The 16815-nt window shown below is 55.2% G+C and overlaps 1 protein-coding gene across 2 annotated transcripts in view; it reads right to left on the bottom strand.

Moving 5' to 3' along the window:
* SPSB1 (splA/ryanodine receptor domain and SOCS box containing 1) overlaps positions 1-16815 on the bottom strand; it is an 81203-nt gene that overhangs the window by 42715 nt on the left and 21673 nt on the right. The window lies entirely within an intron of this gene.

The following is a 16815-nucleotide window of genomic DNA, read 5'->3' as shown; positions in this document are numbered from 1 at the left end:
GGTTTCACCATGTTGACCAGGATGGTCTCGATCTCTTGACCTCGTGATCCACCCGCCTCGGCCTCCCAAAGTGCTGGGATTACAGGCTTGAGCCACCGCGCCCGGCCCTAAAAACTTCATGTATTTTTAACATTCAAGCTGTCAACAGTTTGACACGTTTGTTTTTGGACCTTTTACTGCACCACAGCCAGAGGATTGGAACAGACAATACAGAGAAAAAGTAAATGCAAACAGTAAGTAAACTTGCAGGAAAAGCAGCTCAGCCTCCCAAGGAGACAAAGGGACATAAAAGAAAAGCAGCAGTGAGATCGCACGTACGTTGCACCCTCCGGGTTGCTACAGAGTCAGTATAGAGACGGTGCCTTCTGCCTACAGGAAGTGGAGAACAAGTACCCTCGTGGCTGTGGGATCTGAATCCCGCAGCTTTGGGGAAATGAATGGGCAACTGATCCAGCAATTCCACCCCTGGAGCATGAGCCCGTAAGAATAAGAGCGCCGGCCGGGTGTGGTGGCTCACACCTGTAATCCTAGCACTTTGGGAGGCTGAGGCAGCTCACCTGAGGTCAGGGGTTCGAGACCAGCCTGGCCAATATGAAGAAATCCTGTCTCTACTAAAAATACAAAAAATTAGCTGGGCATGGTGATGCGTGCCTGTAATCCCAGCTACTCAGGAGGCAGAGGCAGGAGAATCGCTTGAACCCAGGAGGCAGAGGTTGCGGTGAGCCGAGATCGCGCCACTGAGCGACGAGTGAAACTCCATCTCGAAAAAAAAAAAAAAGAACAAGAGCACCAGTAGCAGAAGGAGATCCATAAATGGTGTTTACGATAGAGGTACGGCCACTTCCTGCCACTCCAAATCAAGTGCATCGCACCATGAACCATCGTTACGCAGCAATTAAAAAGACGAGGTGGAACCACATCAGTGAGCCCAGAGACACTTCCACAAGCATTCAGCAGGAAGAGCAGGAGAGAACATGAAAGGAGAGCCCAGGCTAACAAAACAGTGGCATCCCTGAGATGCAGACGTACGAGTCGGTGCTGGCAGGGAGTGTGAAATTATTCTGGGTGCATCATCCTTCCATAAAAGGTTTATGTTGTTGCTTTTTTTAAGTAAGTAAAAAAAGACCCAGAAAATTACAAGTGTTGTCAAGGATGTGGAGAAACTGGAACCTTTGTGTATCATTGATGGAAATGCGAAATGGCGCAGCTGCTGGACACAGTCGGGTGGTTCCGCAAAAAACTCACAACGGAATCAGCCTACAATCCAGGGACATACTCAATGTTACTGAACTGCATGTCTTAAATGGTTAAGATGGTAAATTTTATCTTTTTGTAACAATTTTTAAAAGAAATGTTCAGAAGGACATCAGTTTGGGAAGGGAGAGAGGAAGGAGAGGAGGAAGGGAAGGGTATAGGCAAACCCAAAATACTCCCCTGAATGTGTCGTGAAGTTAGGGATACGTGTATCCGCATCACAGGGTCAGCTGGCAGGTATTACTGTGGTTCCCTTGGGGTGGTAGGATGACAGATTGGCAAATCTTTATAATAATAATAGTAATTATTATTATCTTTTGAGATGGAGTTTTGCTCTTGTTGCCCAGGCTGGAGTGCAGTGGCATGATCTTGGCTGGCTGCAACCTCCGCCTCCTGGGTTCAAATGACTCTCCTGCCTCAGCCTCCTAAGTAGCAGGGATTATGGGCATGTGCCACCACACCTGGCTAATTTTGTATTTTTAGTAGAGACGGGTTTAAGTGTGTTGCCCAGGCTAGTCTTCAACTCCTGACCTCAAGCGATCTGCCTGCCTCAGTCTCCCAAAGTGCTGGCATTACAGGCTGAGCCACCATGCCTGGCCTGGTACATCTTTATGTGTACATATCAGGAGTCATTCAGATTCTTCTCGATGAGCAAGCACTAGCAAGTATTTAAGCCACCAATCTCCAACAAACTACAGTGAGAAGAGACACCTTGTATCCTCGGATTGGAGGTAAGAGACCCATGCGGATGGTCACGGTTCCCTTTTCCTCTTTGCAAAATTGTGTGGTCACCTGCTCCTGAGCCACTCTGGACCCGCTGTCCTGTCATCCACAGCAGTTTTCTCCCTGGGCTCTAGGAATCAGTCCCAGAAAAGATTCCAGCAGCCTCACAGTATGAAAGTTTTGAGAAGAAGTGTCTGTAAAGTCACACTACCCACAGAATGTTCTCTTCTACCTCCACACCCAAGCCCACCATCTCCACGGCCCACCGCCATTTGTCCAAGGCGGAGGCCTGGGAGGTCTCCTGGACTCCAGCACTAACTTCCTTTGTCGTTGCTGCTGTTGTTATTTTTGAGACGAGGTCTCACTCTGTCACCCAGTGGCTCGATCTCCACTCACTGCAACCTCCCCATCCTGGTTCAAGGGATTCTCCTGCCTCAGCCTCCTGAGTAGCTGGGACTATAGGTGCATGCCACCATGGCTAATTTTTGCATTTTTTTTTGTAGAGATGGGGTTTCACCATGTTGGTCAGCTGTCCAGCACTCTCTTTTGATGGGCGGCCCCGCCCATCTTCCCAAATGCTCTCTCCCCTGCCCCCTTCCTGGGACCCTCTCACCTGACCTACCCACCACCGTGTGCCACCTCCCCTGATGTCCCCATCACTGCCCTCAAGCCCTCAGCATGAAGTTCCTGGACTGAGACTCCCACCCCTGTCCACCCATCCAGGATCTTGCCTTTCCTCCCTCTCCAGCTGTGTCTCCCCCACCCACAAACCCCTCAACTGGCGGCACCTGAGCCCCAGGCAGACTGACCCATCTGCACTGCTTCGTACAACTGCCCTCAGGTGTCTTCAAGTCTCCCCCTTGGGAGGCCTTCCCCGCCACCCCACTCCCCACGCAAGCTCCTACACATCTGCCAGAGCTCTGGCAAGTCTTTCTGCCCTTGACTGGCAAATTCCAGCAAGCACAGGGTCCACCCCTATCAGGGCAGAGCAGTGGTTTTCTTTTCTTTTCTTTTTTAGAAATGGGGTCTCGGGGCCGGGCGCAGTGGCTCAAGCCTGTAATCCCAGCACTGTGGGAGGCCGAGGCGGGTGGATCACGAGGTCAAGAGATCGAGACCATCCTGGTCAACATGGTGAAACCCCGTCTCTACTACAAATACAAAAAATTAGTTGGGCATGGTGGTACGTGCCTGTAATCCCAGCTACTCAGGAGGCTGAGGCAGGAGAATTGCCTGAACCCGGGAGGCAGAGGTTGCGATGAGCCGAGATCGCGACATTGCACTCCAGCCTGGGTAACGTGAGTGAAACTCCGTCTCAAAAAAAAAAAAAAAAAAAAAAAAGAAATGGGGTCTCGCTCTATCACAGGCTGGAGTGCAGTGGCATCATCTTGGCTCACTGCAACCTCCGCCTCCTGATTTAGCTGCCTCAACAGGCGCACACCACCACACCCAGCTAATTTTTGTACTTTTAGTAGAGATGGGGTTTCACCATGTTGGCCACGCTGGTCTTGATGTCCTGACCTTGTGATTTGCCTGCCTCAGCCTCCCAAAATGCTGGGATTACAGATGTGAGCCACCGTGCCTGGGCAGAGCAGTGGTTTTCAACCAGAGTGATTTTACCACCCTCCCTTCTCTACTCCAGGACATTTGGCAATGTCTGGAGACACGTTTGGTGGTCACAATTTGGGGTGGTATCTGGTGGGTGGGGGCCAGGGATGTTGCTAAACACCCAGCAATGCCCGGCACAGGCCCCACGTGGACAATTCCCCTGCCCTATGGCAACGGTGCCACAGCAGTGCCGGGAAGCCCTGATGCAGAGTGGGCTTTAGGTGAAAGGATGCAGGATATTCTTAGGACAAAACCATCTTCGTGTGCCCAGAAGCACTACCTAGAACCCAGCACGTGCAACCTGGGGTCAACTCCCTGGCTCTCCCAGGCCAGAAGGGAGGCAGTCAGCGGGAGCTCAACACTCATCCCAACTCACTCATCAGCCTCTGGGTTACCCCGAATGAGACGTTTACCTCTCTGGGCCTTAGAGTCCCTGTTTATAAAATAAAGAGTTGAAAGAAATCAGCTCTTCCCCAAAGTGGCCTTGACAGAGTCTTAAAGCACTTGAAATCATTGAGTGGGGGAAAACATTTATCCCCTTCTAGAGAGTCATAAAGCGCATCAGCATCTTAAAGGCTCTGGGAAGTCCTGCAGGGCAGAAACTCAAGGGTTCTGTTCAACTGTAGCAGTTCCCAAACTTGAAGAACAGGGACATTCTTCCTGGAGCACATCTTTGCGAACACCATGAGAGATGACAGTCTAGGGGACCTCCGAATGTCTTTGGCTCGGCGGCTTCAAGATTCTATTGATGAGCCAGGTGCCGCCTCCTCCCTTGGCCCCTGTACGGAATCCTCCACACAGCGTGTTCATCTGGCTCTAAAGGAGGGGGTGTCACGGTGTGTAGCAGAGCTGAGATGTTTACCATGTGATATAATGGCTGTGTATCACCTGCTCCAGCTAAGCAAACTCTCTGAAAAGTCCACGCCGTGCCCCCGAAATCCTCCCAAAGCCTAAGTGTGATTGGCACACTCCATTCACAAATCCAAAGACAGTGGCCTGCACTTTGGTGAGAAACTGAGGCTGGTCCTAGGCCCCATTAGGGCCCATCCTCTTAAATCTAGACCAGGGTTGGCCAGATCACACCCAGAGGCCAAACGTGGCCCGCCGTCTACTTCCGGAAGTGAAGCTTTATTGGCACACAGCCAGGCTCAAGGTTTACATGTTGTCTGTGGCTGCTTTCATGCTCCAAACAGAGCTGAGTTGTTTCGGCAGACGCCATGTGGTCTACCAAGCCTCAATAGTTACCATCTCGCCCTTAAAGTGTGCTGATCGTGGTTGAGACCCTGGGAAATGGTGAAGAAACAGGGGTCAAATCTCTCCCCGAAACTCCCCCAAGACTCAAGTGCCTGGATCCGGGTGCACTGGGGTGGCCAGCGGCTCTTCAAACACAGACAAGTGCTGAGATGCCGCTGTCTGCCCAGCCCGTGCCCAACCCTGCCCTCCCCGTCCGCCTGCTCTGCCTTGTAAGGTACATTCCCCATGGTGCAGCCTTTCCCGGACCCCCGGTGACACCCCCTTCCCTTCACACACCAGAACCCCATCTCCAGTAGCTATCATTCTCTGACTGGCGATCGACTTTTAAGCGTGTGCCGGCCGAAGACTTACACACTCATGCATATGTGATACTCACATGCTTCTGTATCAATAGATTATATACATTACAAAACACACATCCCCAAAATAGAAATGAAACTAGATGAGATAAAAATAGCTACCAATTTCTGCCCACACTGGGGTGGATCTTCCTATGAGCGGCCGCTCTGGAGGCTATGGGCTTAGAGGACCACCCTGGGACCCTTGGAAGCGCTGCTCGTGGGTATAGGGGGTGGTGCCCGCCTCTTCCTCAGGAAACGACAGGAGATGCATCTAAGAATGAGGAACCATCCCAATGCCCACCCTGAGCGCCTGCCCCTAAGCCACGACCCCCCAGTACAAGGAGGCTGGGGTTCTTGGGACCAGTTTCCTCTCCAATCTGGAAGACTGGAAAGGGCTGTAAGCAGGAAAGAAGGGGTTAGGGTCCCCCCCACCACTGCCACCAAAAAAAGGCACCAGCTGCTCCCCTGGCAGCAAACACCCTGGTGCATTCAGGGGGATTTTTGTGTTTTGACTCAGAGGCAATAAGTCTTTCCAGTTAATCCAACGCAGTCTAAACTGCAGGAATGAGGAAGCCCCTCGGAAGCGGCTGGCTCACCATGTCTGCTCGGCCAGTGGGAGGGAAGACGGCTGATGATCAGGCTGCTGTTTTTCTCTGGAGGCAGCTGACCAAGTGGCTTCCTTCTGGAAGGTGGCACAGGAGCCACCGCAAGGCCTGTGGTCCCCCCAGCTCCCTGGGGCTCTCAGACTCTCACCCCACCTCCTACTTGGAGCCCACCCAGCCCGACCACCAGGGAGAACATTTGGCCACATGCAGACAGCGACCCTGGTGGTCATGAGGTGAACCTCCCGCCTCCACGTCCCCTCTGGTCATGCCTTTAGCTGCTGTGCCCGGGCGGTGTGAGGGGACTCCTCCGACACCCACTGACTTTTCTGTGGCCCCTTCAGAGCCTTCAAGAGCTTCCACAGGGTCAGGTCTGACTGGCCTCGAGTGTCTCTACCTCCACCGCACAGGGAGACAGGATGAGAAAAGCAACCTGCCCAGCCCACCGGGTGGTGCTGGGAACAAACGCAGACCTTTCCAAGGGTCCTGCGGGATGGTTCTTTGTTATTCAAGAAGTCTTCTCATGAGCACCAACGCCCCAACCAATAAAAGGCAGGAAGAGTAAACTCAGCCCCCCTGAGAGCATTCCACCTGACCTCCCCATGCAGCAGCTGGCCCAGCCAACCTCCAGGGGACAGATGGACTCGGGGACATGCAGGGGTGGAGTGGGACAGGTCACTCTGACCTCAGGGAGCCCACATTCCGCCTGGCCAGGACCCAGGAAACTCTGTCAGCTCCTTCCCCCATGCTCTCCTGCCTGCACCACTGGCCTTCCGGCTGTTCCTGGCACCTGCCAAGCTCCTGCCTCAGGATCTCTGCACTTCCCACGTCCTCTGCCTGGTTCTGGGCACAAAGAACCTGAGGCCCCAGGTGGCCGTTTCTCAACTTCCCTCAGGGCTCTGCTACGAGGTCACCATGTCACTAAGGCCTTTTTCAGCCATACTGCCCAAGTGGCAAACGTCCTCTGCCCCCATGCCATGCTCTGAGCTTCCCCACGGAACTTCACAAGGTTGACATTCACTTGGTTATCTACTTAAGGCCTGTCCCCCATGAGAGCACAGGGGCTGCGACTCGGTCTTGTTCACGCTGTGTCTCGGGGCCTTTTACAGAGTAAGTGCTCGGTACGTGCCTGCTGAGTGACTCTCTGTTCCACGGTGCCACCTGCCCACACCACCATGCTCTGCAGAAACACCACTCCCATGAAAGCAGGGCCTAGGGTCTCCCACATCACTTTTCTGAGAAGGTGGGCAGGCATCCATCTCTCTGTCCCTAACCTGCTATGGAACCTTCCCCACTGGATCTAAAGCTCTCCTGCCCCAGGTCAGCCATCCAGGGGCCTCATTCCTTGCAAACTCAGTCCCCAGAAGAGGCAAGAGCTCAATCCTACACAGCCCAGACCATCCCCAGCATGCAGGGCTGGCAAGACCCAGGGAGCGGGGACAGTTCTCCACCTGTACTGGCGGAGGTGGGGGACAGGGGCATTGGCTCAGGCCGGATGGCAGAGCACAGGTCTTCTTGGATGCCCAGTGCCCCGGCTGGGGAAAGCCCAGCCTGCAGTGGGAGCAGAGGAAGCTTCGTCTGGCTCCACGTGCTGAGCCCACACCGGCTGTCCATTCAGGAGGCAGCAGCCAGTGAGTGTCTCTGCCTCCTGATGGGGCTTCCTACCCACCACAGACCAGCTCAAAAGTGCCTCCAATCCACCAGCCCACCAGGCCAGGTGTCCCTGCTCTCCCACCCCACTCCGTTTTCCAAAAAAGAATGTGTCTGGTCCAGATCCGACAAGACCATGCTGGCTCCACGGCACGAGAAACAGGCTTGTCCCAAACACAACTGTCTGGCTGGTGTCAGCTCTCAGAAGTCCAGGGCCACAGGGGTTTTCGTCACAGCGAGCTGTGGCTCGGAGGTGGCTGTGCTCATTCCCAGAGAGAGTCTGGGCTCCAGGAGATGCTGGCTGGCCGCCGCCTCCTGCCAGGAGCCAAACACAAAGTGCCCTTTATGGGAACAAGACAGGCCGGGCGCTGGCAGTTCCAGCCTCAGGGAAACCCAGGTTTGGGTTTTCTCCGAGGGCACAACCAGGCTTTTGTCTTGACTCCCCTCCCTATCCAAGCTGGCTTCCTCATCGGCCACACCGAGTCCCGGGCCCACAGCCCTCTACCAACCCTCCAGAGGCACAGAGAGACACCACGGAGGACAGCAAGGGACCTGCACCAGGCACCAGACACCCCCACAGTCCTCATCACAGCCTCAATGAGGACCTACCACGTGCTGAGCCACAGGATCGTGGCAGATCTTGCTGTAGAGCAGAGCTGCAGGTGGCATACCGCCAGCAGCTAATCGGGACACAATTCATTGATGTCACCAAGAGCTGTGAGTCCCACTATGTGCTGGCTCCATGTGGTGGTAAGGACAAAGTCCCTCCCACCTGGGGCCCATTCCAGCTGCATCAGAGGCGCCCACTTACTGGAAGAGAAAAAGAAGTGATTAGCTACCAGAAATACGGGTCTCCACCCTGGCATACAAAAAAGATACAGACTGAAAAACCTAGAAAAACAGGTGTGAACTGCCGGGTGTGGTGTCTCATGCCTGTCATCCCAGCACTTTGGGAGGCTGAGGCGGGAGGATCATGAGGTCAGGAGTTCAAAACCAGTCTGGCCAATATGGCGAAACTATGTCTCTACAAAAAATACAAAAATTGGCCGGGCATGGTGGCACATGCCTATAGTCCCAGCTAGTTGGGAGGCTGAGGCAGAGAAATTGTTGAACCTGGGAGGCGGAGGTTGCAGTGAGCTGAGATCGTGCCACTGCACTCCAGCCTGGGAGACACAGCGAGGCTGTTTCAAAATAAAAACAAAAGGAAAAGAGGTGTGACTGTGATGGAGAGATGTACGCTGCCCCCAGGACGGGTTCCTCTGCCCGAGTTTGGGCTGTCAAGGAGAGCTCTGAGTAGTCACCTGCACATGTCCCACCTCCTTGGGGCCTGCACCCTGGCTCTCTTTCCTGTAGGAAAAGACCCTTGGAATTTTGCATGGGCCACAGATAGGACGGATCCAGGAGGAGGGGATGGGAGAAGGCCCTGGTTCCAAGGTCCCACCTGATGCAGCCCCTGCCGTCCATGGACGACAGCAGTAGAAATGTATTCCTCACCACCCAGGAAGCTAGCAGCAGAATGACATGGCATCGTCTCCCTGAGGCCCGGAGGACCAGCCACCTGGAGGCCCTCCAAAGGCCGAAGCCCCAGAATCTGCCCAGCATGGGCTCTTGGTGCCTGAAGATGCGGCGGCAGCCACGGGTGAGACCGTCTCCATGCGGGCAGGTGCGTCTGGCATCCTCCCTTCTCCACTTTGTTCACATCTGGATTCCACGAAGACTAAACACTGAGCTCCAATGAAGCCTCTGCGTGTGGTCAGGGCTCCAGGCCCTGCCATGAGGGCAGCATGGTCCACCACTGGCTTCTGACCTTCAAGGTCAGCCTTGGTACCCAGTGCCAGGGTGAGCACCCTGAGATCCCCTGAGATCTCTGCAACGACTCCAAGGGAGGCTCCACAGCCAGCCAGGGGGAGACGTGGAAAGTCCCCAGAGACCCCACAGAAGGCACATCCACTGCTGAGCGCCCTGCCAAGGGGCTGGGGCCAGAGAGGGGCCCAGTAGAGCCACAGCCCCCCTCGGCTCAGCGGGAACTAGTCTGTTTCATCCAGACCCTCAAAGCTGCCAGCCCAGCCAGGGCACTCCATGAGAGCAGAAAGGCCAAGCGCTGGGACAGAGGCCCCGTGGATACCCCTCTCCAGCACGGCAGTGCGAAGGAACGTCCGGCAGGCGGCTGTGGAGATGGCAGAGTCCTCGAAGGCCAGAGCTGGGGAGGGGTGGCCAACCAGCCCGTCTACCACCAGCATCAAAGAGTGACAGCCAGACACTGTCACTGCGGGGAAGGTCACATCTGGGTCAGTGCTGGCGGCACGGGAAGGGAGTGACCTGTTTCCAAGGCCCATTCAGGAACCTCCCTGCGAGCCCAGACGTCTGACACAGCCAGACAACAAAAGAAAGAGTCTGAGAAGAGCATCCGGGCGGGTGGAGCGGGTGCGGGCTGGAGGTGTCTGGTGACCTAAGGCGGTGCTTCCCTCCGCTGACCATCAGACCGGTCAGAGCAAGACTCAATCTCCAAGTCACTGTCGCTCTCCGACACCTGCCACCTTGTGTGCTGGCTCTCCTGAGCCTCCAGAATATTCCAGTCACAGTGGAACCTGCAGGTGGTCCTGGCCTGACTCTCCCCAGCCCACCTCCCACCTCCGTCTGGCAATGATGCCACTTTTCAGAGGCCCGAAAGAAAACTCATCAGCGACGAATCCTAAGCCCTCATCATGATGCCATCTCTCCTCAATAAACCATCAGATTAGGGCTTTCAATGCCTCTGGCCAAAAGCCCAGTAGGCAGCAGGCCATGCAGGTGAGCAGGTGCCTCTAGGGACAGGAATAACAAAGGAGAGTTGCTGAAAACGTTCAGAAAGGAGAGACAGGCACAGGTGTTGGAGCCGACAACCCTGGGTTCTAATCCCGGCTCTGCCCTAACCTGGCTATAACCTGAGAGACTTTCCAAACCTCAGTTTCCCCACCTGCAAACCAGGAAAATTAACCCCATCTCAGTGGGATGATGTGGGGATAGGACAAGATGATGCTGGTACCCCACTCAGCCTGGTGCATTTGTAAGTGCTGGTTAAAGAGAAGCCACAGAGGGGAGTCCAAGACAAAGAGGGAGCCAGCCTCGACCACCAGGAGCTAAGTCCCGGGAATGCGGGTGGTTAATGAAGAGCCATTCAAGCTTCTTACAGGATGGGCGCTCAGGGAGTGCACAGATCTACACCACCTGCCCAGGGTGGTTCCCAGGTACACATCCACTGTGGGGTACCGTGGCCCATCTGTAAAACCGACATCGTGGTTGTCCCCTATAAGGTTAGAGGTGACTGGAAAGCCCAGAGCAGGATCACTTGTCAATGGCGCCTCTGCATATTCATCTCGCTGCTGTCATATTCCCAAGCCCCGCTCTACCCATAAAACACCACCCAAGATGCTTCTGCCGCCACAGAGCTTCTCCTGTGATCTCTGCGGTGCCCCCGGCCAGCCTCCCAGCCTCTCAGAGTCCTCCTCCCCCGCTGGCTCGAAGTCATGTGATCCACATCTTAAGATCTCTGCCAACAGGCTGGTCCTGGAGTCCAGGGCACATGACAGTGACAATCAGCAGCATATTTAAAAAAAAAAAAGATGGTGAAGCTCACGGTCGCCAGGTTTCAGATGTGAAGAAATACAGCATTAGTGAGCTGTGACTCCCTCACTGACTCATCAGCCTCTCAAATGCCCTCTTCCCCGTTCTAAGCTGAATCATTGGCACACAGTAAGTGTTCAGTAAAGATCTGGAGAACAGAGCTGCTTAGACACTTCTCATCGGGCACCAAGGTGATGAGCAACAGGTCAGGACAAGTTAACGTGAAATCCCACAGGATCTGCTCTCTCCCAAGAAAGGGCCCTGGAGCTTGGAGCCTACCCCCTGCCACCAGGCCATCTAGAGCGCCAACACACACACATGCCTTCTCTGTAAGGAGCTCTTACTTCACCCTGAATGTGCCACCAACCCAGAAACTCGACGCTCGCAGGAGTCAGCTAAGCCTGAAGAATGTAAATGTTTAAGGCCCACCGCCTGGGACGCCGCGGCAGACTAAACTAAGAAGGTTTAAGAGCTTTTTCCAGCTTTGTATTTTTGGGGGATTTTTTGGTTGTTGTTTTCTTTGGTGGGGGGGAGAGGAGGAAAGGGCTGAAAGGGAAACAGAACTATTTCTAGTACCTGTAATTACACGGCTGCTTTTTCCAGCCAGAATCCCCCGCACAGCACCTCCCACTGCCTTGGCCTGGAGAGTGGCAACCAGGGACCCAGGAGCATTTTGAGAAGGGGAGGGGGCCTTCCACTGGAGCCTGGGGGGTTGGCCCCTCCCCATCTGGCCAGCCTTTCTTTTTTTTTTGAGACAGAGTCTTGCTCTGTCACCCAGGCTGGAGTTGCAGTGGGGCAATCCTGGCTCACTGCAACCTCCACCTCCCCGATTCAAGCAATTCTCCTGCCTCAGCCTCCCGAGTAGCTGGGACTATAGGCACGCCACCACGCCTGGCTAATTTTTTGTATTTTTAGTAGAGACGGGGGTTTCACCATGCTGGCCAGGCCAGTCTCAAACTCCTGACTTTGTGATCCACCCACCTCGGCCTCCCAAAGTGCTGGGATTACAGGCGAAAGCCACCGTGCCTGGCCCAGGCCAGCCTCTCATGGCCAGAGCTCACTCTAACTCTATCCTGCTAAACCCGGCACAGGGCGCTGTGGCTTCCAAACCACTACCAGTGACATAAATTCAAAATCCCCCACGAGGAAACAAAACACGAAGACACCCTCCAGGCACCTTCAAAAGGAGGGTCGTGCCAGCCAGAACCCAGAGAGGTGAGCCCCAGGTGCAGTCAGGTCCCTAAGTCACCAGGATACAGCAATGTCTAGGAAACGACTAGATATGTGGGGCAAGTCAGTCTCTCCTGCTCCACTGCTCCAAATACTTGCAAAATGGAAGAGGACTGCGTGCTTCCTCTGTGTATCCAGGAATAAGTTAGAGGCAAGGAGCAAGGCTACCTTATACAAAACATCGCAGGAGCAGCGTGCTGTGGAATGCCAAGAAAAAGGGCTTCTCCTGGCCATTCAGGGGGAGGTCCCAATCAAATGGGGCAATGGAGTCACCCCACATCTGCACACACCTGGGGCAGGGCAGGGGGAGGAAAGGTGAAAGGAGGCAAAACCCCCTGGAGCTTTAAGCCATCTGGCTGGGGTGGAGGAGGTGACGCAGACAGAGGGCAGTCCTGGTCCAAGACGCAGTCATGGCTGCTGGCTGCCCTGCAGTCTGTCTTGAACAACCCCCTGCCTAGAACAATGCTTGGCACACAGTGGGTGCTCGGCAAATATTTGTAGAAGGAAGTTTCTGCCATGCAAATTTAGGAGGAAGGCAAAAGAAACTATGGCGGGGGGTGTGGCCGGTGAGAAGCAGATGCTTAGACACCTGGGGTCCCTGGCAGCCGGCCCTGAGCAGGTGAGTCTGGCTGCACACACAGCAGGAGTCACCTGGCCCAGTGGGTTCAAAGCACAGACTCCCCTCCACCCCTCTGAGAAGTTAAGGGTCCTGCCTCTGACCCCAGGGACAAGGCCTGCGGGTGGCCAGCTCAGGGGCCAGCCATGGCCCTCCCGGAAGGTCTGGAGCTGGATGCTTGGGGACACAACAGGTGAGGAGGCTGCTTCCCACCTGGGCCAGGTAGAGGGTGGCTGGGCCAGCAGCTCCAGTGGCCACAGGAACAGTAGGTGTGGATGTGAACGCTCACTCATGGAACCAGTCACCCTGCCACCCCAGGCCAACTCCCTGCAATGCCCTCCCCTCACTGCAGCGGACCTTTGGGGGCTGCTCGTGTTGCAGATCTGGATGGGCCGGATAGGCCAGACAGGCAGGCTTGGCCTCTTGTGGAATCCTCTGCACCAGCTGGAAAGGAACATCAGCCACCAAGAGACACGGCACGTGTGAGGCCGGACAGCCAGACCCAAGTGCTCCTCACCTCTTCCACTTGACTCCGGGGGGGCAGCAGTGGCCCAGGAGTCCCGCAAGTAGGGCATGGGGACAGCAGGGTCTGGGGGCCTCTCCTCCCACCCCTGTACTTCAAGATCCCAGAGGGAGGAGGGGGGAGGAAGGGGGAGGGAGAAGAAGGAGGAGGAGGAGGAGCAAAGCACCTGACCTGAGCTGGGCTGGGTGTGTTCCCCGTCTCAGTGAGCAACATGGCACGGCCAAGGCGGCACACATGTCCACACACTGACCCGCAGCCCACAATGCTGCCTGCCTTAGTGCCCTCCCTGTGCCACCCCCTGGCCCCCTCACCTCCGAGGTCCTACCTCCTCTTTTGTTGTTGCTGGTTTTTTTTTTGAGACAGAGTCTTACTCTGTCGCCCAGGCTGGTGCGCAGTGGTGCGATCTCAGCTCCCTGCAACCTCCGCCTCCTCCCAGGTTCAAGCAATTCTCCCACCTCAGCCTCCGAGTGGCTGGGATTACAGGTGCGTACCACCACACCTGGCTAATTTTTTGTATTTTTAGTAGTGACAGGGTTTCACCATGTTGCCCAGGCTGGTCTCGAACTCCTGACCTCAGGTAATCCTCTAGCCTCAACCTCTCAAAGTGCTGGGATTACAGGTGTGAGCCACCGTGCCTGGCCCTACCTCATCTTTTGGACTCACTGCAGGACACCCCAGGCTGGGATCCTCCTTTGTCACCCTGTTACACTCACCAGCTCACGGCTCATAGTCCCCCACTATATGCAGTCAGTCCTTGGGGATAGGGACCCTGTGCTGCTGTGTGTCCAGAGCCTTCATTTTGAAGGTGCCTGGAGGGTGGCTGCACGTTTTTGTTTCCTCGTGGGGGATTTTGAATTTATGTCACTAGTAGTGGCAGAGGCCCTGATCTCAGTGAGCTGCCTAAATTGCTGAACAGACAGAATAGCAATCCTCTGAATGGTGGAAACAGCTGCCTCGAGGCACCAGCCATACTGTCTGGCTTTGGTCCATCCTGCACGATTCTGCAAGGTAATTCTCACGCCCATTCTTACAGATGGCTCACTCTCACTCTCATAGGTGGAAACTGAGGTGCAAAGAGGCTGAGTAATTTGTCCAGGATCCAGGTTGGAAGCCAGACTCCAAACTCAGGTCTTCCCTGGATGCTAGAAACCTGGGCATGGAGGAAGGAGGGTGGCCTTGGGGACAAAGAAGAACATGTCAGGGTAGCTCCATGGGCCATAGGACAGGATGCTGTCCCCACTCTGTCTGTCCCCAAGGCAGCCTGGATGCTGTGCCTCAGGCAGGGTTCTACAGTATCTGCCAAGAAAGAGCAAGGAGGCATTGGCCAGAGAGAACCACCAGCAAGGGAGGCATGGGCGGGCAGAGACCCAAGCGGCAGGGGACCTGTCCCTGCTCTGCTGCCGGCTGTGTCCCTGGTGGAGGATCTGGGGGCATCACAGGTCTCCGGGTGCCCACGCCCACCTTCCACCACTGCTCTCTGTCAGCCCAGACCCCAGGGCCCCGCCCTCACTGGGCCACAGGAAACGTCATCTCTCCCCAAGCTGCAGCTTCCCAGAACAATCACCAGTTTCCCCGACCTGCCCAGAAGGCGGAATGAGGGAAGCTGCTTCCTCTCCCCACCTGGTGCGTCACTGTCCACCCAGCTTCCTCTGGCTCCACGGATGCTCGGGCCGAGCCTGGCACACAGCGGCCCGTAACAAACTTGCCAAGTGAATGGAAGGCCAAGGAAGCAAGACACTCCCACTGAAGCGACCAGCCAATCTGCAGGGGCTCAAAGAAAAAAAAAAAATCCCTCGCCACCAGAAATCACCTACATAAGGCTCTGAAACTGTATTTTCTCACCAGGCGCAGTGACTCATACCTGTAATCCCGGCACTTTGGGAGGCCAAGGAGGGTGGATTGCCTAAGCTTAGGAGTTCGAGAGCAGCCTGGCAACATGGCAAAACCCCATCTCTACAAAAAAAAAAAAAAAAAAAAAAAAAATTAGCTGGGTATGGTAGTGCACACCTGGGGTCCCAGCTACTCAAGAGGCTAAGGTCTGATGATCCCCGAGCCTAGGAGGCAGAAGCTGCAGTGATCTTTGTCCCCAGCCTGGGTGACAAAGCAAGACCCAGTCTCAAAAACAAACAAACAAACAAATAAACCTGTCTGTTCTCACCTGGTGGTCTGAAATTCTCTATCACACCCCCACACATCCCTTCTTCCAGATACCTAACCCAAATCCTAGAGTCCGAATGACTTTGGTGATGACTTTTATCAGGCGCTTACTATATTCCAGGTATCATCAAAGCTCTGGGTGGCTTTGCACACACATGCCACCTTCCTCCAGTGACCTTCCTTCCTTTCTTCCCCTCTTCCTCCCTCTCTAGTGCTCACACATTCTAAGGCCCAATTTCAGCATCACTTCCTCCAGGAAGTCTTCCCAGATTCACCTGCTGAGAGTAAACCCTGATCCCCAAGGCCAGAATCTTGCTGGTCTCTAATCACCTTTACCAACCTCTGCCTAGTAGGATATATTATGTGATAGTTCTGTCTTTCCTTCCAGAGAGCACAGGAAGCACACCCTCACAGGTCAGTTTAAGGATTCTCAGTTCCACGGTGTGTTTCCACTTGGAAGCAGAAAGGAACATCGGAGGTATGGCCTGACCCCGCCATAGGCCTGGCATCTCTGAGAGTGCGATCAGGATAGGACGAGGCAGCTCCCTCCCCCCGGGGCACTCACACCCCCATTTCGCAGATGGAGACTGAAGCACATGGCTCGACCAGGACACAGGAGCCAGGAGTACTGAGGCAGAAGGCCAGCCACCTCCCAAGCTGGGCTCGAAGCTGTTTTGGCCCGCAGACCCAGACCCAATGCCACTTCCGGGTCGGTCTCCTCTGGAGAAGCAGCCACAGTGCTGAAAAAGGCCTGCACTGCTCCACAGGAATCCAGAAGTCACGGCCGCCTGCCCGCACCTGTGCCCCGAGGTGGCAAGAACAGGTGGGCCCTAAGGCAGCAAAATGCTCCAGCCTTTTGTAAACAGCAGCCCCCCAACCCACTTTGATCATTCCCAACCCCTCACCATCCAGCGCCTCAAGGGGTGATGCCTGGCACAGCAGTGGCGCCCTAGGACCCTGCCCTACGTGCCCACCAAAGTCTGCTCTGCCTGGTGAGTGCCAGTATCCCCTGGTTGAGCCTGTTTCGGGACACACACACACACACAAGCACACACATAAATACGTGTACACACACACCCTGCCCTCGTCCCCCGGATGCTGTCCCTCACCCTTTCCTTAGCACAGTCTGGCATATACCAAAGGACATCCCCATCTCCAACTCACCCGAAGCAGGCGACTGGCTGGCAGGGAGGGTTGCCTGTCTGACCTGGCACCTTCCTCTTCGCCCAGGTCCCCGCCCCCTGCCAGCCCAGGGCA

This window comes from Cebus imitator, unplaced genomic scaffold, assembly GCF_001604975.1.
Source record: "Cebus imitator isolate Cc_AM_T3 unplaced genomic scaffold, Cebus_imitator-1.0 Scaffold15, whole genome shotgun sequence".
Classification (NCBI taxonomy): Eukaryota; Metazoa; Chordata; class Mammalia; order Primates; family Cebidae; genus Cebus; species Cebus imitator.
This window is presented reverse-complemented; position numbering and strand designations above follow the sequence as displayed.